Below are 22,688 nucleotides of genomic sequence, written 5' to 3'. Positions count from 1 at the left end.
AAACACGGGCACTCAAAATCACAGTAATTTCTCTTGCACAGCCTGTCCCTGATCTCTAGACTCGCTGCACTTTTTGGCACAAAAGGAGCAGGTGTCAATCTCTCTCAATCTCTCTCTCTCTTAAACACACACAGAAGCAGGGAAGTCTGCTCACTACAAAGCCATTGGATGTTTTCTAGCAGCACAATGGCACCATTAGCTTTGATTACTTTACTGCGATTTAAATGGAACGGAATCCTTGAAAATCCACGAAAACTCTCTCCTTTTGACCCACCACGAGCGCTGCTCACCCCGCTCCCAGCTGCTGCCTTTAATACAGCGCTAGAGCTGGCAAGGGCACACTGCACTTTCAGAGGAGTTTCTCTTTCACATGCTCCCTTTCTCTTCCTTTTTTTTTTTTTTTTTTTTATCTCTGCGCACTTTCTCTGGCAGTGGCACTTCCTCCCCATCGCTGACTTTTCAGCGTGCGGGGATAATGAGTGTGTTGTGTTTGATTTGAGGGAGTTTGTGTGTGGGGCAATGAAAAGTTGGTTGTGTGTGTGAGGAGGGGTGGATCCGGGAAGGCAGGTGCAGAAAAAAATGTCTCTCTTCCTATCCCTGAAACACTCTCAGGGTGTTTTGATCGGTGAATGGGTGTTCGCCCAACAAGCCTGCTTTATGTGCGCTGATACTTGTTTCGGAGGTTCACACACTCTGAGTTTGACTTGGGGTCTAGGAGGTAAGCTTTCTCACATAGATGATCAAATAGACTGGGGCTAGCTGATACAAACACTGACTGTATTGTTTGTGTGCGTGTGTGCATGCAGTTCACCCATCTGCGAGTCATCTATGCCTTCTCTATATCTCTAAAATGAGCTTTGCGACTACACAAAAGCCGGGGCAGATGCATGTCATATCATTCTTTTCTTTGAAACAGCAGCAGTTTTCCTTCCTCTACTCTTTCATTACTTTCTCCTCAGCATCAACACATGAATCAAACAGGCCATAAGGGAGCCCACAAGGCTTTCATGTTTGTGTAACCATAGCTACACACAGCTCTTTTGAATAGGTAAGCGCATCAGAGTTTGCATTCCTTTTTTATTTTGAATTCCAGCTCATTAAACCTGCATGTTCACAAAGTCAATCAGAGTGAAGTCGCTCGTGACAAGCAAGACAGCACCAACCTTTTTTCGTAATATCTTTGAAAGGCCTTTTAATATTTTCAAACCTGTCCTTACTTTTTAATTATGCCCATGGCGGAGAAATGCAAGAATGAGTGATCAAAAGGAATGTGAAAAAAGAGGCAGGCAGGCAGGCAGGCAGACAGATAGATAGATATATAATATAAATTTAAAGCATTAATTGATATGATTAACAGTTTTTGTTTAACACGTTGAAAACGTTTTTTTCTTTCTTTCTGAAACTTCACTAATGTTTTCCCCCACTTTCTTTGGCTACAATTTGTGTACATAATTTTTCAGGAGGTACATACTCGACTGCACATCCTAGCACAAAAACTGATTGTGTGGAGCAGTGCACACTTATTCATATAGGTGCGATGAACGTCCCAAGCATAATAAACACAGAAGTGCATTTAATGTTCGGAGAAGGAAGACTTACCTGCAAGTGGTGAACCAGGCGTACGAGAGATATGGGCAAGCTGCCGTAACTCTTGGCATCTCCCAAAAATGCTCAATCAATGTCACCAGTGTCAAAAGCGAAACCGCCTGAGTGATCGAAAGAGACTGAGAAGGACCTGGCCACTCAGCAAACAGCAGCCTGGTATACTTGTAGAGACTCAAAGGCAGCCAGAGACAATAATTGCTTTGAGATTTAAAACTTCAGCAAATTAAACTTCAGCATTCAATACGTTTTATATCTGTATGTGTCTAATAATGCATTGGCAATGTACACTGAAGTTTCTATTGCCAATAATGTTTGATATGAATTGAATCTGCCGATATGATCCTCTTACAAAAGAAAAAGTCCACTTTAAAAGGACAGAATATTTTGCCCAACTTTTAATAACAGCAATTCCACTGATTTTATGGCATGTATATATATACTTAATTCAACAATTTATACCATGTAAAAATGTCTAATTATGGCTAATTAACTCTATCAACAAATTTTAACATGCACATATTTATATAATTAAACTAAATAATCACTTACCTATTTATTGTAATTTCTTTGAGACAAAGTATAAAGTTAATATATTTATGATTATATCTTTTTATATTTGTTGTCATGTATCATGTACCATTATTAAGCGTGATTAATCATGATTAATCACAGAAAACTGTTTGATTAATGGATTGATTCACAGCCCTAATAGACAGACAGACATATAGATAGATAGATAGATAGATAGATAGATAGATAGATAGACAGACAGACAGACAATGAGGTCCGTACATCCCTGCAGGGTGAGTGCTACATTATTAATTGTGTCCCTCTCTTCTTCAAACAAGTGGACGGAGAAACAAGCAAGAGGAGTCACTCCTTCATGCTCCTCTGACAGCTCTATGTAAATTGCTGGCTGGGGGCAATGACTTGACAAAGAAGGTCACCCCTCCTCCGCCGGTGCACATAAATGAGTCTTTTATTCATTTTTGCATTTACAAGAAGAGGACGCAACTGGGCATATCGTGGCAACGGTCACTGGACTGACAGGTCTACTGACATCTCCAAAATTATCTGCGGAAAGCATCGGCCAATTAAAGGAGGCTGATACGTTCGCCAAGGAGATCTGAGCTATCCATCAGAGAAGCAGAGTTACCGCACTTACTCTCGAGGCTTGAATGACAACTAAAGGAGGTTTATAGTTGAGCATGTGTGTGTGTAAACTCACGCTTTTGAACCAGATACTCCTGTTACTCTTCTCTCTCATGTGTGTTTTCTTTTAAGTGCGTGCTGGTAGCAAGAGAATATGTTCTGCTCTGATTCATTTGCACACAGTTGGATGACGCTGATCAGTCAGAGTTTGGTATTATCTAATTGGATGCTCTTAAAAGCGCTGCCTGCAACTGCAACCCTTTAAACATTTCAAATTAGATCGATAAATCAATGGCTTCAGATAAATTCTTTCCATCAGAGTGAAAAAAACAAAAACACATTTACAGGCCCAGGGGAGAGAGTCTTCGCTCTCTCTCTCAATCTCTTTTTTCATGCCATCCCAGCATCCCTATTAGAAATCTCTTCTAATGAATTTCCCAATGCAGAACTGAAACAGATAGCTGGATGAAAATGTGGCCCATTCCAAATGAAAAGCATGGAAAAGAAAGAGTGAAAGGAAAAGAAAAAGAGATGCATCCACTTAAAGGAAAAGCACACACCTAAGCAGAAAAGGGAAAGGGGGAGGATAGAGATGGGATGAGAGAGAGAGAGAGAGAGAGAGAGAGAGAGAGAGAGAAAGAGACTTTCTTTTATGTTGATGAAAGATAGCAAACAAAAGCAGCTCAAGGACATACCCGCTTTCAAACCTCTCCAGTTTTCCTAAATAATGCAAGAAAGCTCTGAAAATGAAATTAGGTTGCATAGAAGCCCAATTCTTCATAATTACAGGATGCGGGACACTTTAGAATCTCGCTTCATTCAGAGGGGGGTCATATGCTCTGCAAAAAGCCTGGAACGAACTGTGCACGGCAGGGTAATACAATGCTGACTTCTCAATGCTGATACCTTGCTGACAAACATAACTGATTAATGTCATAAATGTATAGCCCTCTCCTGCCCCTAATTGTGCAACCTTGGAAAGAAGCCTAAGTTGCTGCATGGTGATTGGCTGGGCAGGCAGGGGTGACTCACTTTGATTGGTCGACTCTGCAGTCTGAGTGAGGGCCGGCAGCGGCTGATCTTGTCTCCTCGCGTCCAGCGCTGGTTCAGGAGTTTCCCCCGGTACTCATTTTCTGTTCGAGAAAGAGAGAGAGAGAGAGAGAGAGAGAGAAAGAATATATATTAAAAACAAAACAAAACATGGAAATGAAGAAAAAAAGACAGTCACGTCAGCATCTGCAAAGGCAGTCGAAAGTTTTGCGGAGCGAGCGCTCACTGTGGATGCTGTAATGGACTGATTCAGCAGTGAAAGGGGCAGATCATCCCATCACCTGTCCACCTGCATCTGAAACCAGCAGCCTCAGCCTAACTGGCATGTTTATTTACAGTATTTAGCGCATTTCATACATAATGGCAATTCAAAGTTCTTTACATAAAAATTATCAGGATAATACAATATAAAATACATTATAAAACCAATAAAGAACAAGAAATAAGAATAAAAAGTAATAAGATACATTTTTAAAATGTAAAAATTATTAAAATCAATTAAAAAGAAAAAGAATACAGAAATAAAATGATACAGTACAATTAGTAAGTGCAGCACAGTGTTCATAATAAACACAAACCTCCCTCCCACACTGAAAACAATATTGCAACAGCAGGACACACAAATACAAATGAAGCACACAGACACACACCTATAAATGAATGAAAGAGTATGTAACATTTAGCCTATTTCTAGATGTAAATGGTTAATTGACTTAAAATACTTCTGTGAAGTTGACGTCCGGCGGCGTGACATGCTAGATTCTTTTATAATTATATTACATCCAGCTTTTATTAACAGATTAAGGCCACGTCCAGACTAATACATTTTCGATTGAAAACACGATTTTGATTGTTTATGCCTCTCATTCACACTGGAACAACATTTCCTCCACCGAGAGTATAAACTTTCGAAAACGCTTCCCATAACCACATACTTTAGAAAACTATGACATTTAAAAAATGAAAACAGAGTTTTGATATCACTGGTTCATATAGTCCTGGGATATGATTGGCAAGCCTAGATGAACAAGCTCCTCCCGAACTTACGTTTGGAACTTAATTTGTGAGACCGCATGACCATTTGGAAACACTGAGAAAAACAGAGAAAATCTTGGTGACGAGTTACAGAAGCTAAAATATGCACTTCCTCTTCTACATTCATATACACTGTGACGTAAAATCTTGATGTTGATTAAAAAAGATGGCACATTATGTCAACTGCCAATTATATGCATTAAGTAATATATATTGACAGCATACATAGAATGCATTATATGTGTGTGCTTTTTGTTGTTTGAGAGGTGATGTCATATGCATGGTGTGACAGTCTGACAGGTCATGTTGGGGGTTAGGCCTTTTACACAAGTGACCTCTGTACTTCTAATTAAAGAGAGGCGAGACCTCAAATAAAAACTCACGCACGCATGCACGCACACACGTGCATGCATATGCATGCTAAAGCACCCCAGCTGGAAGCTCTGTCAGTCTGCTTTTAGAATCAATCACATTTGTGCATTTTTATTGAGCTTTTAGCAAGCAGGAGTGTAAGAGAGGGGAGGGGTTCAGAAGACAGAACCGTGCTGGGGGAGGGAATTTGGTCAGTAAATAATGAATCAACCATAAATTAGATCTCTTTTTTCCCCCTCCTTCTTTCTTTTTTCATCAGGGTAATAGTCCCATTTCTTCATAAACCCACTCCCCAGTCCCGATCCCCCTCTGGCACACATGACAGACATACGTGTTAAAAATGATAAAAGAGTGTTGCGATAAAATCAGATGCAAAAAAATTCCCCCAGATTTCCCTCCGCTTGTGCTATCAAACGCAGGGCTAATATAATCAGTAAAAAAAATAAAAAAACAATACATACATCAATGGCCATGGATTGGCCTGTGTTCATGAAATCTCATGGTCTCTATCTGGCTTATATCTACGACTTCAGTTCATAACTTGTTTGTTTAGCTGTCCTGCTGGCTACAAACTCCCGCTTTGCCTTTGAGATGATCTGTGAAATTTGTGTAGAGTATCACAAAGATCTGCAAACTCTCCGTCCTGTGTAAAATGTCATCCTGTATGTATAATTTTACTCTAATGTCTTCATTTCTTTTTAGTTGTAATCAAGTGAGGGTGTATTTGATACATGTAATAGCTTTTAGTGCTGAGTAAAAAATTTTTTGGTATAGGAAAGGCACAGTGTCCGATTACAATGATTTTTAGAGAGCAGACTAAAGTGGTTGATGTGGCAATTGCTCATATCAAAACATTTTTCAAAGCCATTGTTTCAACTCAAATACTAAAGGAAGTAGATCTCATGGAGTTTGGCTCTATATTCAAAAGTCTGCATACAGCTCTAAAATAACTACTGTTTTCAGTTTTAATCGTATGTGTTTGATGGTTTTAAGAGGTAAGAAGCGTCTGCAATTCTCACTTTGCTTCTTTTTCCTTTTTTGCTTTATATCCTTTCTTATTTTCCTCTCTTTACCTTCAGCTCAATCTGGAGTTTTTCCCTTTAAAGGAATATTCTGGCTTTAATAAAGTTAAGTTTAATCAACATCATTTGTAGCATAATGTTGATTACCACAAAAATGAATGTTGACTCTTCTTCATTTTCTTTAAAAAAAGCAAAAATCAAGGTTCCAGGCACTTACAATGGAAGTGAATGGGGCCAATTTTTGGAGCATTTAAAGGCAGACATCTGAAGCTTTTAATTTGTATAATTTGTATAACATTAATCCTGCTTTTAAAATGTGTGTATTATTTGAGCTGTAAAGTTGTTTATATTGTCGTTTCTATGTTTTTTGGGGGGTTTTTTTTAGGATTTAAGTGTTTACAGCATTACGTCGCCAAGGCAATGAAGCTGTAAAATTGGCTATGACTTTACAAAGTAAAAGTAAGTAATCAATTTTATCAACCTAAAATCATGTTAACTCACATATGGTTTATGTCTTGTGGCTATAATTTTGAACAGTGAGTATTTTAAATGTTTATGGATTGGCCCCATTCACTCTCATTGCCTCACTGCAACCCAGATTTTTGCTTTTTAAAAGAAAAGGAGAGACACGTTATATTTAATTTTTGTGGTAATTTACATTATGCCACAAATACTGTCGATTCAGCGTAACTTGTTTTTTAACCCGGAATATTCCTTTAAAAGAGACTTCCAGTTGTCCCTTATGGGCACTACAACTTGCCTCTCAGAGAAAGAGAGAGCAAAAGAGTGCAAGACAAAGAAAGAAAGAGTTTGCTGTCAGTAAAAACCCAGTAAACATCTCTCTAGTTTAACATCTGCCCTTCTCTCTTAGCAAGCACAAAATAAACAAAGCAGGCAGATCTGATTTGTCTTCTAAAACTCTGTGCAGCAGCAATAACCCAGAAAAGACAGGCAGGATGCCAGTCATCAGAGTTAGAAAGCTGTAGGGCATTGTCAGTAAAAGCATTTCCAGTGCCCCTTACACACACACACACACATCGGCATGGAACAAAACGCTTATTTATCAACTTTCAACCCTCTTTTCAAAAGTGACTACAACAGCACTACTGTGCATCTTTTCCCCCAACTCTCTCTCTCTCTCTCTCTTTCTCATTCTAGAAATTTCAAGCCAAATAAACAAAACTGCGAGGTGCACAGGGCTCTTTAAAATCTCACCATAAACCCAGCCGTATTGCCGACTCCACACTTTTTAGGCCCTCTGAAATGGCATGGTCCCAATAATCCACCCCTGTAGCTCTCCATAACCTTGATGGCTCAGGTGCCACTCATTTTAAAGCGAAGGGGAACATTAATAAAGCTAAACAGTTTACCGTTTTATAGACGGGTTAGAGAGATGCTCTATTAGCTTATTGGCTGCCCATGGGTGTTCACCTTCATGTATTACACTATAAGAGGAACAAAAGATGAATGAATGATCTGGTGACAACGATAGCAGTTCTGCAAATGCAATATAGACAAGAGAGACAGAGATGAGTATAAACAAATCAAGAAAATCATGTCAAGTGACGGAAATCCATTCTTTGAGACAGACATAAATCCATAGTTTAGATTAAATAGGGATGATGCCTTCACAGTAATCCACGGGTGACACATCTGTACTCTCAGCTCCAGTTAAGCAGGATTAAACACCAAGTTTGTGTGAATAGAGAACAAGTTGAAAGCTCTTAACAAGAGCAAAAGTTGAAAGAATTATGTTAAGTTGTGCAGCCCACTCAAGCCTAATTATTACAACAATAGCATCAGAATATATCTAACATTTGTGGTGCATTGTCTTTTTTTCTTTTCAGGAGATAATAGAAATAGAAGTGCGCCTGAAAGTCAGGAGCGAGTAATAAAATTAGACTCTCCTTCATGTCAAAACGAGTCAAAGTGCCTTTGAGAGCTACGGGCACCTTTTTTCTTTATGACGCAACACGGAAAACACCATGACAACCGAGAGCAGCAGACAGTCAGAGGCTCACTTAGAGTGACTCGGCGTTAAAGGAGCAATGGCAGAATTCGCATTTGTCTGGGCCTGTTCAATAAGAGAGACGGGCTTTCGAGGTTACGAATAAGTAAAGTTATTTTCCTCTCAGGAGCGCTTCCAGTCGCGCTGAGGCGGCTCGGGTGTGGGAACACCTGTTCAAAAGCGCCCCAGTTACGCGAAAACTCAAGTAAACAAACAAGGACTCGGTTGTTGTGCAATATTCAAACAGCGCAAACATGCCGGCCAGATGCATTCTAAATCACCGATCAATTCAACTGTACGCAATTCAGTGTTTCAAGGCATAAAGGATCCTCTAAATGGCACCTTTCTTCACTAACGATAGGGTCGACCCTGACCCTCGGCCCTGATGGCGTGGCTTTCTGCTGTGTTCTGAACGAGAAGAGCGCAGTTTGGCCCAGCTGCTTCATTCCACATGTTCATTACTCGCTCCACTCCGGCAATCCCGCGGCACCTGCTGCAGCGCTTCTTTTTTTTTTTTTTTTTCGTCTTCACTTTAATATCACCAGTTTCCTGTCACATGGACTGTGCGATAAACAAGCATCTATTTTGAGCGACCAAATGAGCGCTGAAGTCGGTATATTGCAAACAACCCTGCTTGAATATGATATTAGGAATTAATCCGGGGATCAAATTAAACGGTGATCTGTGAAGACCCAGATTTTATGATTTGAGGGGAAAGAGTGCGCCAGATGATTCGCTTGTCTCATTTGTGTGCACATCGTTCAGCATTATAGGCCTATATTCAGTAACATCGCTTACAAAAAAAAAAAAAAAAAAAAAAAAAAAAAAGTTAAACTTGCAAGGACCCCCTCCCAAAATCGCTCAGCTATCAGCATTCCTTTTATTAAACCCAGGAGATTCATGACGACTCATAATTCTGCGCAATTTCCGCAAAAAGATAGACAGGATCTTGTGAAAGTTATTACCACAACCAGTTTCGAGGCGAGCGAGATAAAACAACCCAATGAATCAATGTTGCGCGTTGCGCGCAGGTGACCTTTATTATAGGCTAGTACACAGCCAGGGCTGAAAATCTTGACGAGCGGATGTCGCTAAAAATGCCGTTCCAACACAATATAAGCAGCACTATTTGTTAGTAAATGCAATTATATCTCCAGAAGTCTCAGACTCGGAGGAAAGTAACTAAAGTTGTTGCGCGTAAGCGCACCAATCCCAGTTTCTCACAGTCAGAGGCTTCAACCTCCGTGTCAACCAGTTTTGTTTCTCTCCTTAAAATAATGAAATCCAATAGGGTTTGTAAAAATATAGTATGGTGACTTTAGGTGAATAAACTTCATTTAATAGCAATTAAGAGAAAGTTACTACAGCAATATGCCACAGGGGATTCTAGAGCACACTACTAAAACTGTGAATACATTATCACATAACTGACTCAGATCAAAGACATTCACGTTCAGTCGTCCGTCCTCCATCTTGGTTGCAGGTGCTTTGATTTTATACTTCATACAATACTCAATAACACATTAGCCGCGGAATAGGGAGCAATACGAGGCAAACGCGCACCGCGCGAGCTCCCAATCACTCATTAGAAATGAACAGGGGCGGAGGATGGATGCAGAGGATGGGCGTTATTGCTTCAACTCTCATGACTTTTCTTCTGCGCATCTCACCAGGGGCGGTTGACATTTAAAGAGAGCATCTCTCCATTCTGTTTTCTGCAGCAGAAAATCAAATGGCCACCCCTCCTCCTCCTTCTTCTTCCACACCATTCGTGCACTCGGCCGGGAGTCCAGCGCTACGCCCATTGTTCGACCTTAATTACATAGAACCATATGGAACAAACTCCGTATGTGTGCCAAAAGATGGAAATGTTTTATTCTAGTACATAACAGTAAACACTAAGAGGTCGATTAGCACTCCAAATAGGAGATGCGTTTATGAATCATTTCACATGGGTAAATAATAAATACATAACGACATGCTTATAAACGAATGAAACGTGAATGCCCAAATTTGCGTAATCAAGGGATTGAAAAATGAAGAGTTTTACAAGACTGGCTAGTGCGCACCACGCATTAATGAGCATCGATGAGCGACTGAGAAAGAAACTACAGAATATTGACATGGCATTCATCCCGATCCTCTCAACATGAGGAAAGATCAAACGCACGCACTGTTTCTGTGCCAAAGTGAGCAAAATAATAAATACAAATAAAATAAAAACAAAATAAAAATGTAATCGCTGCGTTTGTGCGAGAGCGCCATAGCTGACTGTTTCTCCATCACTTTTGCCATGTCAACTCCACGTACTCTCCGCTGGTGCATCTTCAATCAGAGAAGCATGTACACACACACACACACACACACTAACCTCCGCTTTTACATCATCAACTCAGCCAGCAAACATATTAGTTCAAAGATTACACAATCAATCTTCGATCACATAACGGATTTGATCACGAATGCTCTTATGCCTAAGCATCGTCGGATAAAGTATGAAAATAAAGCCCCCCAAAATGATCATTTTTTTTCCTCGTCTCTCGAAAAAGCCATTAACCTTGACCTGTAGGGCAACTCGGAATGGGATGATGTAGATCCGTAATCTAGATCCGTGGCCAGCAAATGGTGTAATGATACAACGTGAAACATTTATAATACCTTCTAGCAACTCAACCCATGACTCTAAGCCAGAGGTTAGCGACATTTCTGAAAGATCCTCGTTTTGAAATTTTAACATCAAACATTTGACTGAGTTTTTTATTATTATTATTTTTTATTAAAATGCTATATGTGAAACCAAACGACATTTTAACCATTACCTGATTGAAAAAAAGAATAATCCCGAAAGCTTTGCTCTACGACAGATGCTCCCCTCGTCTTTGTCGTGTATTCAATACGCCGTGAGACAGTTTGGGGTAAAAATATCCCATTTACCGATTTTCGAAAAGAAAACTTAAACTCTACTTCTCCAGTAGTATCCCGATAGATTCAGTGACAGACGAGGATCGGCTCTTCTGCGATGCTGCTATACCGGCGAGCTAGGATCCAGAACGGGGCGGTATGAACGCTACTTGTTTGTAAGCAAAAACATGGCTTCATTTGCCTTTGTCAGCGAGAAAACGTAATATTGACTTACCTTTCCCTCATGAGCCATTGTCCCCCACCTCCTCCCCCCGCCCTTTGCCATGACATCACAAAAGCTGTAGTAAAACCTACAACATCGATGGGCTGGGCTTTGAATATCACCCTGCAATAACTCGACGGGCATGTGTACAGCCATGCACACTCTATTTCATACTCAGTCTTTCTCAGCGCAGCATACACACACGCGCGCGCGCGCGCACATACTTATGATCGCGCGCACACTTCCCTCTCTCTCTACCCACGCATCTAGTAGTCCTACTACAAGGGATTTAAAGAAGTTCTCTTTTGTTCCAGAAACAAGATACTGGTGTATACAGTAATACACACTTTTCAAACACTACCAGCTATAAGTAATGCTTGTTTAAATCGTCAAAGTGCATGTTATAGTTTTGTGCGCGTGTCGGGTCACTGTTACTTTAAAATTCTAATAGAGTAAGCTGCTTATTTCACGCCCAGTGATTAATCTTTAATATTCCACAAAAGCATGCATATGTCGCTGGTGTTATTTGAACCCTCCCTCCTAACTCTTTCCAAATGGTACTGTCCAGTGATTCACACAATACACTTATCTTGGCCAATGCTTCAGTTAGCATAATATATTAGATCAAATATGAGCGCTTGTATCTTTGAAAATCTCTGGACGGTTTCTCGTTTGGGTGCATAGATATAAACGCATTGAGAATCAAGTATTTATGTTGGTATGGATTTAGAAAAATAAATAAAGAAATAAAGAAATAAACAAACAAAACGATGAAAACTACAAGCCATGCACAAAATGTATTGAAATCGTATACGTTTTCGTAATCCTCATAAACAATCCCCAAATCCTTTTGTTTTACATAGGCTGGATAAAAGCAAAGTACACAGTATGCAAAAGGCTTCCAACGGACTATTGAAATACACCACACATACACACCCCCAGAGCTGTTTTGCCAAAAGAGTGGGAGGCAACAAATAAGGGTATTTTAACACTGCACCGTCTTCTTCACTCAAAACAGACGAATGTATCTTGGAATGACTCCTAAATGTTGCACACAACGCTGTTTTGCCTTGTTGTTTTGTAACCATTAGTGAAAATGACAACCATTCATTACAAGCCATTTGAGAATATTCTCAACAAATGCCACTCTTTATCTGCTGTCTCCACGCCGCACACGGGGGGAATTTTCAAAAAAGCCAACCTTCGCCTTTCAGAAATTCTATTAAGTTCTTATCTCTTTGCGGCAGGCTCTTTTTTGCTGTCCTATTGTTATGCATTGGAGCTGAAATCAATCACGGAGTGTCCACGCTGCATCAATATGATTTCAGTTGCCTCACTAACCGAAACACAATCCAATAAACAAAAGACAGAAAAGAACCATACACATGTGAAAATAAGTTACACTTCCCTGTCCTGAACATTCAGACGGAGACTCAGATTAGCAAGAATGGGTCAGGTTTGATTGTTTCTTAAAGTATTTCGGATTTTTTTTTCTTTTTTTTTTTTTTAGGAAACACACACACACACACACACACACACACACACACACACACACACACACACACACACACACACACACATTACAGTTGGAAACAAATAACCAGAGAAAACAGGGCACAGAATTTGCGCTCGGCTGGGCTTCAGAACCCCAGACAGTGCTTTGGCCCAGCACCATGGACAGCGGCCCGATCTAAACACATGTCTGCCATTCACACTCCAAGACTTTTGTCAGAAACCTTACGGTTAACCTATGGTGTGTTGCGGTGGCGCGATGTGTCTTTAGCTGAAGCAATGTTTCAAATGGTCTCAAAAGTAGATTAAATAAGATTTAAATCATTGCGCAGAGTTGAAAATTGCGGCCATGAAGAACGTTTCGCAAAAGTAGCCTAATCGTTGAAAGATTACATTTAGTGTGGTTCAAACTGCATAGTTGCAACGAGTTGTGCAAGTTAAACCAATAGAAATGTCGCAGCTCTTCACACGGAGTGCGTTTTTGCGTCCGTCCGCGCTGTTTTTCAATGTAAACATGAGCTAGACTGACGACTTTGACCTTTGTGCCGCGTTTTTTAAATGCCATGAGATGTTAAAAAGAACTTAAACTGTACGCGTCTCAAAACACATGCGCTCTGTTCTATTCGTTGCGCTGCGTCTTGCCTTTTCATAACACAAGAACGCGTTCAGTGTGAACGGCCCCTTAAACGTGTTCTAATATCTCTAACTGTTTTAAATGGCTAAACGCGTTGCACTTTCACAGCTGAAAACAAGGCACACATTCTTTATTCAGCAGTCACAGTTAGCCAGTGTCTCACTGGAGCACATTGAGAATATAATGGCGGTATAAATATTGCATAAGAGAGTCAGCTGAGAGAGCGGACTGGAGGGGCCCCAAACTCCGCGAATGGCCTTGACAGATGGAACAAGCTGACAGACAACAACAGAAAGAAAGGTTGAATGAGCCTCCGGGCTGGTATTGTGTCCGCCACGATCCCCCAGGAAACAAACCGCTCTTTGTCTAAACACATCAACAGCTCTGAAGTTTAGCAAAGGTCGAGGTTCCTGAAAGTTATGGTTTATCTAGAGTTGGTATAGCCTATATATAGACTTAAATACACCAGGATTTCATCACCGCATACAAAGAAATGGATAATCAATAAAGCCTTACAACAGCAAAGAACTACGAGATCTGATAAACTATTCCGATCCAAATACTTTCGAGCTATTATGGTCGCAAGTCAGTTTCATGTTTTTTTCCCCTAACATTTCATTCTGGTATGTCGTCGTAGATTTTTACTAAACACTAAAAGTAGGCATAGGCCTATTTATTACAAATAAATAATAAATAAATAAAATAGGCCTAAGTATTTAAATAATATAAAGTAGGCCATTTAAGTGTTTACTAACACACACACACGCACACACACACGCACACACACACACACACACACACACACACACACACACACACACACACACACATATATATACAGTTGAAGTCAGAAGTTTACATACACTTAGGTTGAAGTCATGAAAATTCATTTTTTAACCGCTCCACAGATTTAATATTAGCAAACTGTAGCTTTGTCAAGTCGTTTAGGACATCTACTTTGTGCATAACTGAAACTCGACTCTAATCATTAGTGAGAACTATATCCCCATCATAAAATAAAATAATAGGCCTAATGTAAATTGTGTAGACATTAAAATTCCATATAGGTCAAAACAACTTTTTAGACACCAGTTAATTCAACTTTTTTTAAGTCTTGTAAAGTTAAAATGGCCAAATACGAGACAGAGAATTTCCTTTAACTGACCTAAAAAAGTTCCACACAGCTTCATGGTTGCAGCTCCGAGTTTCCCATAAGCGTCTAGCAAGTCCTGAGAAAGTAAACTTCAGTGCAAAAGTTGTGGACACAATTACTACAACTTCTCTTTTGAAAGGGGCGGAGGAGGGGTGCGCTGACGTCAGAGGCCGGCCTGTCCAATCAGAAACAAGCGTGAAGTTAATTGTATCCCACCATGGCAAAACTCTCAGCCAATCAAAACAATTGTCTTCAGTTCTCAACAACAAAGCCTGAAGAATGTCAACAGAAGGGACTACCGGCAGCTGTGTGCTTTCAGCTTTGGAAGTTTCCCAACAATGCTGGAACAGGGAGACATTCAGTCGCAAACTACAGTATATCAAACTTTAGAACAGTTTTTGTTATGGAATTTGACCAAGGATAAAATTGATTTTCAATTTTAAAATGTTTAACGAGATATAATGTAAACAAGTCACTCTATTTGTATTTTCATATTCTTATGAATATGTAACTTATTCCTACATTTCATAAAAAGGTCATTTCCACACTTAAATCAGTTAGTTTTTTAAGTTATCCTTAAAACAATTATATGCTTTTTGGAAAATAAACCCTTGGCAAACAATTACTTTTTGAGACAATCAATTGCACACACTATTTATAGATACAGTATTTGGCCTATGGGTCAATGACATGGCACAAATTTTTTGTCCACGTCTATTAAATTATTCAAAAATAAAATTTTTTTTTTTTTTACAAGTGTATGTTTTTAATTACTGAATTCAAAGTCATTTTTTTCTGGAGCTTAAAGTAAAAACAATATCATTTGGTATAACCATCCAGAGACAGTAAATAATAATAATAATAATAATAATAATAATAATAATAATAATAATAATAATCTCATTAAAAGCAGTTGTTTTGTTTAACAAAGAAATGTTGGCATGAGTGGTGCAGAATAATCTTCTATAATTGTGTGTGTATATATATATATATATATATATATATATATATATATATATATATATATATATATATATATATATACAAGCAATTAATCAATTTCATTTAAAAATATAATTACAAAGTCATGTGGTGTCACCAGAATGTCGGTAGACATTTATTATCATGTAACAAAAAATGAATAAATAAATAAATTATATATAATAAATTATATATATATATATATATATATATATATATATATATATATATACATACAGTTGAAGACAAAAGTTTAAATACACTAAGGTTGAAGTCATTAAAACTCATTTTTTAACCACTCCACAGATTTAATATTAGCAAACTGTAGTTTTGGCAAGTTGATTAGGACATCTAATTTGTGCATGACACGAGTAATTTTTCCAACAATTGTTTACAGACAGATTGTTTCACATTTAATTGACTATATCACAATTCCAGTGGGTCAGAAGTTTACATACATTAAGTTAACTGTGCCTTTAAGCAGCTTGGAATATTTCAGAAAATGATATCAAGCCTTTAGACAATTAGCTTCTGATAGCAGGTGTAATGAATTGGAGGTGTACCTGGTTTCACAAGTCAGTTTCATGTTTTTTTCCCCCTAAAATTTCATTCTGGTATGTCATCGTATATTTGAACTAAACACTATAAGTAGGCATATTTATAAAAATAAATAAATAAATAAAATAAAATAAAATAGGCCTAAGTATTTAAATAATATAAAGTACCTCTGGTTCATCCTTGGGAGCAATTTCCAAACACCTGAAGGCACACATTCATCTGTACAAACAATAGTATGCCAGTATAAACACCATGGGAACACGCAGCCATCATTCCGCTCAGCAAGGAGACGCATTCTATCTCCTAGAGATGAACATAGTTTGGTGCAAAAAGTGCAAATCAATCCCAGAACAACAGTAAAGGACCTTGTGAAGATGCTGGTGGAAACAGGTAGACAAGTATCTATATCCACAGTAAAACAAGTCCTATATCGACATAACCTGAAAGGCTGCTCAGCAAGGAAAAGGCCACTGCTCCAAAATTGCCATAAAAAACCAGACTACAGTTTGCAAGTGCACATGGGGAGAAAGATCTTTTGGTCTAATGAAACAAAAATGGAACTGTTTGGCTATAATTACCATCGTTATGTTTGGAGGAAAAAGGGTGAGGCTTGCAAGCCAAAGAACACCATCCCAACCGTGAAGCATGGGGGGTGGCAGCATCATGTTGTGGGGGTGCTTTGCTGCAGGAGGGACTGGTGCACTTCACAAAATAGATGGCATCATGAGGAAGGAAAATGATGTGGATATATTGAAGCAAAATCTCAAGACATCAGCCAGGAAGTTAAAGCTCGGTTGCAAATGGGTCTTCCAAAGATTTCTCATTTTTTTCACCTTGGACAAACTTATTTGTCAATGTCCCATATACTGTATATAGACCACTCACCAACACACATGCACACATACTCTACAAAATGACTTCCTGACAACATGAATGTTTTCATAAATTGTCTTTAAACAATTGCAAATGAAAATAAAAATAAAGCAAAAGCAAAAAAAAGTATATGAAGTAAATTTATGAATTCAGACATTCAATCAAGCTGCAAGACAGGAGCATTTATTGCAGTGAAAAAGCATTTAGAATGCGAGTGAACGTGTCAGAGACAAGGTTTCTTAGAGAAAAGTTTAGAGAAAGTAGTTTTCGGGTAGCATGAGAACCTCATATTGTTGTCTCATATTATAGTATGACTGAATATCAACTTTATGAGGCATTTAGAGGAGGTAAATCTATGTGTGCCAGATAACAGTCATATTTTAGTAAGCAATGAAACTGCTGGGAAAAGAAAGCAGCCCAGGAGCCAGGATTATTTCTACTCTATTTTCACTGGAATGACTACTCCTCTGGGCAAAATATCCTCTCTCTCTTTCTCTTTCCCTTGCTAATTCGCTCACTCGTTCCTTGCACACCATTACATCATTAACACATCCCTGTTCTTCAGTCTCTTTCGAATCTTAAGCACCCGCTCACCCAAAACAAACAAACTCCAAGAAATAAACATGAGGGAAATGAGCAGTGTATAAGTGAGGGTGTGGAACTCCCCCAGTGGGTTTGGCAGGGTCTGGGCTCTCTTTCGGCAGATGGCTCCTCTGATAATCGTGTCCTCTCTAGGCCCATCTCCATTCCCCAACTCCGCGTTGCCATGGCGAGGGGGCCGGCAGTGAACATGCAATGCACTTGCTGCTTATTAAATTTGCCTTCTGACAAAAAAAGGCTCTCACTTAAAAACGAGAGCAGGCCTGGGCAGAGAAGAGCAGGCCCGATTCCCTTTATCACAGACTACCAGACTCCCTGCTGTATTACTCCACTACACCATCCACTCATTGACCTATTAACTTTTCGGCTGCCTCCTCCCCCCGGCCTATGCCAAATGAGGGTCCCCCTCCTCTTTCAGGCTCTGCAGAGTAAGGGTCTGCGCACCCCTACGCCCGTGACCCCCCCGACCTGTCGACATCATTGCTGCGCATGAGAGAGAGAGTTGGAGAGTCCGCTGCTGAACCGTGATGTGCCCTACAGCTGTCTGTACCAGCACAAAAAGAAAAGAAAAAGAGAAAGAGAAGAAAAGATGTGAACGTATGCACAAACAGAGCCTGAAAAGTGCATAGGCATGAGCGGGTGCAGAATGCTTGGGAGGAAAATGTGAAAAGCAGGGTGTTCAGGCTGTATAGATGACTCAGGCGATTTGGCGAGGGTAAGAGTGGGAAATAATGCTAATTAACTGCAGCCTAAGGAGCGTGATGTTGGAACGTGTGGATACATTGAGTTGAAATGAGTGTACTGGTGTGATCAGTTGAAACATGATTGCTGCAAGCAGTTTTTATTTTTTAGACAATTTTTTGTGATTTTGATCATTCAGAGTAACATCATAAACCTTTAATGAAACTGATAGTTTCAACTGATTTAATGAGAAGCCGTTCGAAGCCGTTACACACACCTGTGACCAAACATTCTATATTAACGCACCAGGTTGAGACAATGCTTGGCAACAAAATATAGCCTACAGTTTGGCTAATGAACTAATCAGTTGGTGGAGGAATAGATTATTCAGATTATCAATAATCATATGTGTCTCTTTAACTTGTGCATTCTTATGTCCAAGGGTTTATTTCAACATTTTTCTTTTTGTTATATGAAGGTCACATTAATCTGACTTAGAACATTTTTTACCAGGCCCCATCATTTATTTTTTGGCACTTTTCAAAAATCTTTTATGTGCAAATTTGATTGTTTTAGCCTTGTCCCAGACCTATGAAAACTATGAAAATATATTATAAAAAAAAGACATGTTAAAAACTATGATAATCTAAACAAAGTGTAAAATAAACATAAACAATTTCAATATTTATTGTGTGATAAACATTTCTATCCATTTTTCAAAAATTACTGTGACACCCAACAATTTTGCCCCTAATAATCGTCAAAGGTTAGTGTACAGTACTTGTTTACTGTATCAAAAAAAGTGCCAGTGAAGAGCATTAAAAAGAGCATTATTTAAGTGTTATTTGAGTATTTAAGCATATTTAAGTAGTTAAAAAAAAGAAAAAAAGGTAAATATCACTCGTGAGCAGAGTATATCTCCTGGGTATCATTTCCAATCAAGCTGTAATTTTGCCAAATTATGCAAAAAGTTTGCAAATATCATTTAATTGTGTGTATTTAGGACACATAAAATGTTACTGTAGCTATGAGATCATCCTTAGCAAAATGAAGGGGTCTGTCAATGTAACATCCATCACCGTCATTTCCACCATGGGAATTCTAGTAAACACAATACAGAATATGAGATGTGGTGGAAATGACACTGTGGTGGAAATTTTATGACTTTCAGAAAAAGGACAAAAATAATATACATTTCCTGTGGTGCATGTACTGTTGGATATTGTTTGTATAAAATTTTTATAAAATTAGTGACAGTGTGAAAAATGTTTTAACCTGACTTTACTTTCTAGATGTCCATAGTGCTAAAAGTGCCCATAGTTGAAGAAACACCCAAATATGTGAATATTTATGAAAAAAATTGTGTCATATCATATTGCTATTTGCTTCCTTTAAAATAACGCAACTGTTTTATGTAAGTAATAAGCCACCCAAGGAGATACGTTACATTTTACCACACTGTAAAAAAATTTCCATAATTTTAATGCTAAATGACTGTAAAAATGCTACAGTAAAAAACTTTAATTGGTTAACGGGTAGTTACCTTAAAATATACAGTAAAAAAATTTAAAATATTGAATATATAAAATTGTAATATATAGTTTTACGGTAAAATGCTGTAAAAATATATTTTTTTAGATATGATAATTAATTATCCCGTATAATTAATGGTAAAAATTCTATTATGCTTACTGAGAGAGTACATGTAATTTTTACAGTAAATTATTGATAAAATTATGTTAAAAAACAATAATCGGGAGTTCCCAGAATTCTCTGCGTGACCCATTACATTTCATTATATTTTCTGGGAATAGTTATGTTTCTTCTTATTTGTAATATTAGTTATGTACATTGGGGTGTTCTGTGTTATATTTGATGTAGTTTAGTTAATGTTTATTACATTATTATTTTAATTTCACGTATTACCCTGATGGTGTTTAATGTTTGTGTGAGTGACACTGAGCACTGTCTCTACATGTTTATTGGTCATTGCTCCATGAAGGATTATAAAGTGAAAGCAGATTTTTCCTGTTTCAGAAGTTTATTATATCAAGTTTATTATTTAATAATATAAACGACGTAATGCAGCATAAAATATACAGGCATCAAAATTACATCCCGTAAAGCCTGAAATGTGGTTACCATATTTTTTACGGTGAATTTCTGGAAATCACAGCTGCCAGTTTTTTTTTTTTTTTTTTTTAACAGTGCAAGGTTAAGGGGGTTTAAAGATCACTGTGTGACCTTACAGTAAAAGCCAACCAGATTATCTAATAATGAGTTTTTTTTAAACATAAATATGATATTTTACCTTTTAAGTTTTTCTCTTATTTAGATTCATAATCATCATCTTTTTTTATTATATAGAATACAATTTTACAATAGCTGCTCATTATTTTGTCTATTTTTTTTTTTTCTTCTTGACCTTTTTTTATCTGCCCCAAGCTTTAGACAGCACCCCCCGACCCCCAACTCTTCATTTGCACATTCATACACACTCACAAAAACAAGTGTGGTCTGGGTGTCAGCCTACATGACCGTCATTTCTGGTATCTCACAATATTTCACAGAGCCACAGTCTGTCTGTCTCCCTCCTCCTTTCCCCCCCTCACTCTCGCCAGGACATGTCCTTCCCCAACACCCTCCCCAAAACCACTCTTCCTCCACCCTCACTTGCCCCTCCTCCCACCTCCCCCCCATCCGCAGCCCGCCGAATGGCTGGAGTAATGAGTAAACACAGACAGAGCTCGGCAAGCACGGCCCGGCTTGCTGCCTCATTACAATCACAAAGACACGCCACACTTTTGGGTGGAGCCTGTGGCCGCAGGAGGCTCTGGGGCCTTTAAGTGAGTGGCATACTTAATAGGCTTTGTGTAGGAGAAGAAAAGAGAGTGAAAGGGGAGAGAAAGGGAGCAGACCCAGCTGTCACGGCACACTATTTATCAGTCTGCCACAGAACCACTCTTCCACTTTTTTACCCCTCCTTTTTAAACTCTTTTTTTTTCTTTTGCTAAGGTAAGGTTTAAGATGCAGGAAAACTGAACATCTGAAATTAAAAAAAAAAAAAAAAAAAAAAAATGAAAAGATGTGAACACATATGTGCTCTCTCTCTCTCTCTCTCTCTCTCTCTCTCTCTCTCTCACACACACACACACACACACACAAGAGCTGTCTGACCACTATGTGGATCAAATAATACATTCCTAACTGAATGTTCTACATTATGCTATGTTATACATCAGAGAGTGAACTGAGGTGGAAACTGCTGAGCTTAACACATCTCCCAGAAGAGCAACTTTATCATTTATTGATGAGTTAGAAGGAATAAAACAGCTTTTAAAAGCTCAAAAGTTTTATATCCAGGGATATCAGTTTTTGTATTTTAAACTTTAAATCAAGTTTCTAAAAGAGGGAATACTTTTGGGAATTTGACATGTCCTGCGATGATATGCTATACTTTATCTGAAACTATTATAAACTGCATTTAGCTAATTATTTCATAATTCTAATTATATATACTGCTTCTGTGACATCATATTAACTAAGAAATATTGTTTCTGTTACAAACTAATTTGTCACACGATTAAAAATGAACTAGTGAAAGCAAAGGGTGTTCAATAATTGTGAAAAAGGTAAAAATGAAATGGTGACCAATTACAGGACCTAAGATTTACTGTACATTTTACCTTACATTGATATCAATTTTAACCTGAAATCTTGATGTTTATAAAAAAAATTCCACAGACACTTTAATATGTAACAAAATAATAGTTTGTATATCAAAAAGTATATGCAAACGTCAAAACAAGAATCAGAGTACATTGGGTTCATTATTATTACTGAAACCATAGACACACTCAGGCAGAGTAAATCCATATTTAGGTGTACATATGCTGGGTAAGTCCTCCGAATAGCTGGGACACAATAGTCTGTGCTTGCGAGCTGCCACACAAAGCAGGTGGTGAAACCCAGAAATGTGTGCTGTTGTTTGTATAATCTGTGTGATTGTGGTGGGCTGCTGCTAAGCCTCCCTAAATCAGCTTAACACATGTCCTGCCGTGGAGGAGGCTTGTTTTAAAGACCCCCCTCCATACCACCCTTCCTTTAGGAGTGTGAGAGAGAAGTCCAGACACTGAATCAAAGATTATTCTCAGTCGATGACACACCCCATATCTCAGAGGACTCCCAAGATGCACATACGGTTGGACACACTCAGAGACACACACACAACTTTGGTGTATGGGTGTGTTTCTATATTTATTATGGAGAGAAAGAAAGATGCATACATTATTACTATTACTGGCATGCTAAGTTATATTTATTTCATC

At 38.4% G+C, this 22,688-nt stretch overlaps 1 protein-coding gene across 8 annotated transcripts in view; it reads right to left on the bottom strand.

Annotated features, from left to right (window-relative positions):
• LOC127419426 (myelin transcription factor 1-like) overlaps window positions 1–22,688 on the bottom strand; it is a 93,176-nt gene that overhangs the window by 36,007 nt on the left and 34,481 nt on the right. For 6 of the 8 annotated variants that reach the window (XM_051660801.1, XM_051660805.1, XM_051660802.1 and 3 more), the window contains exons 1-2: window positions 11,064–11,091; window positions 3,790–3,890 (exon numbers count right to left, since the gene is read on the bottom strand). The gene's annotated coding sequence lies outside the window, so the exon portion shown is untranslated. Of the gene's footprint in view, window positions 1–3,789; window positions 3,891–11,063; window positions 11,092–11,380; window positions 11,502–22,688 lie in introns of those variants that run through there. The other 2 variants (XM_051660799.1, XM_051660800.1) reach the window with 2 other exon arrangements.

Source organism: Myxocyprinus asiaticus, chromosome 28 (assembly GCF_019703515.2).
Source record: "Myxocyprinus asiaticus isolate MX2 ecotype Aquarium Trade chromosome 28, UBuf_Myxa_2, whole genome shotgun sequence".
NCBI lineage: Eukaryota > Metazoa > Chordata > Actinopteri > Cypriniformes > Catostomidae > Myxocyprinus > Myxocyprinus asiaticus.
The sequence above is the reverse complement of the archived record's forward strand: the minus strand, read 5'-3'. Positions and strand labels throughout refer to the sequence as shown.